Source organism: Sinocyclocheilus grahami, unplaced genomic scaffold (genome assembly GCF_001515645.1).
Source record: "Sinocyclocheilus grahami isolate Dianchi unplaced genomic scaffold, SAMN03320097.WGS_v1.1 scaffold4428.1, whole genome shotgun sequence".
NCBI classification, from domain to species: Eukaryota; Metazoa; Chordata; class Actinopteri; order Cypriniformes; family Cyprinidae; genus Sinocyclocheilus; species Sinocyclocheilus grahami.
Window position 1 is genome coordinate 14174 of NW_015509365.1, and position 1266 is coordinate 15439.

Sequence of the window (1266 nt, forward strand, 5' to 3'; positions counted from 1 at the left end):
AGAGAGAGAGAGAGAGAGAGAGAGAGAGGGGGGAAGACAGAGAAAGAGAAATGGTCTCATTGAAAGATATTGCAGAGAAATAGCATACGATTGAGAATTCCCAGTAAGAAGAGGACGGACAGAGTGTGTAAAGCGGACGCAGAGATCCAAGAATCCTCTTACACAACTGACTGGGTGGGTGAATGAATGAATGAGTGAGTGAGTGACCAAGACCAACACTGGACCAAAAGAGCCCATCGTGGAAAAGAAGAAGAACAGAACGGTGCTTAATGACGCATCTGACATCTCGTCCTCCATCTTTCTCATCCTCCACCCTTCATCCATCCTTCTCGGAGACAGGCAGGGAAGTCTTTCCTCCATCCTCTCGCACGCAACAGGAGCATCAGCTGTGATGGGCAGCGCTCAGAGGGACGAGATAGCCTGAGACAGCTGCAGAATCACAGGAACTTTGTGTCCCCATGTGAGACAGACGTCAAGATCTCATGAATTAACAACACCACTTGTCAAAATCCAGAGACTCGCCACTAAATACGCACTACAGACAACTAAATACAGGTAAGGATGCCTAAAAGGATGTATTATTAGAGTTTATCCTTGCATGTGCATATTATCTTAAATGTATTTGATGTTAAATTGTCCTATCTTAAATGTAAATGTATTAAATGTTAATGCGAAATGAGAATGTTTTTCCTTAATCTAATTTCATAAAAAAATTTACTTCACCTAATCTAACAAAAAATTCAGAAACTGTATTATTTGTTTTTATAATAATTAAAAAATATTATTAATAATTAATAAAAAAACTTATATTACTTATACAGTTATGATGTATAAATATTTAATTATTATATGATAAATATATAATCTCAAATATTTATACAGCACATATTTATATTATAAATAAATATTTAGATTATATGTTATTATAGTGTTTTATTAAAAATATATATGTATATATAAGATATATAAAACAAATATATAAAATAAATGTTTTTAAACATATATAAGCAAGCATATATTTGCATGGGGGTCATATTTTTGCATTTCTGGGTCCCACATCCTCACGCAGGACTTGCACTTCAGTTCTTGTGTGGCTGTGTTGACCATGTTGTGGAATCGGCCAGGTTGCAATTCATGATTGCATGTGCACACAAACACAGATTCCATCAATGACTCACATTATCCGAGTGGGCATCTGATCACATGGGACTACTACACACCGACACACATACTAACCCACATGTGTGGTCTGAGAAGACAGAGAAG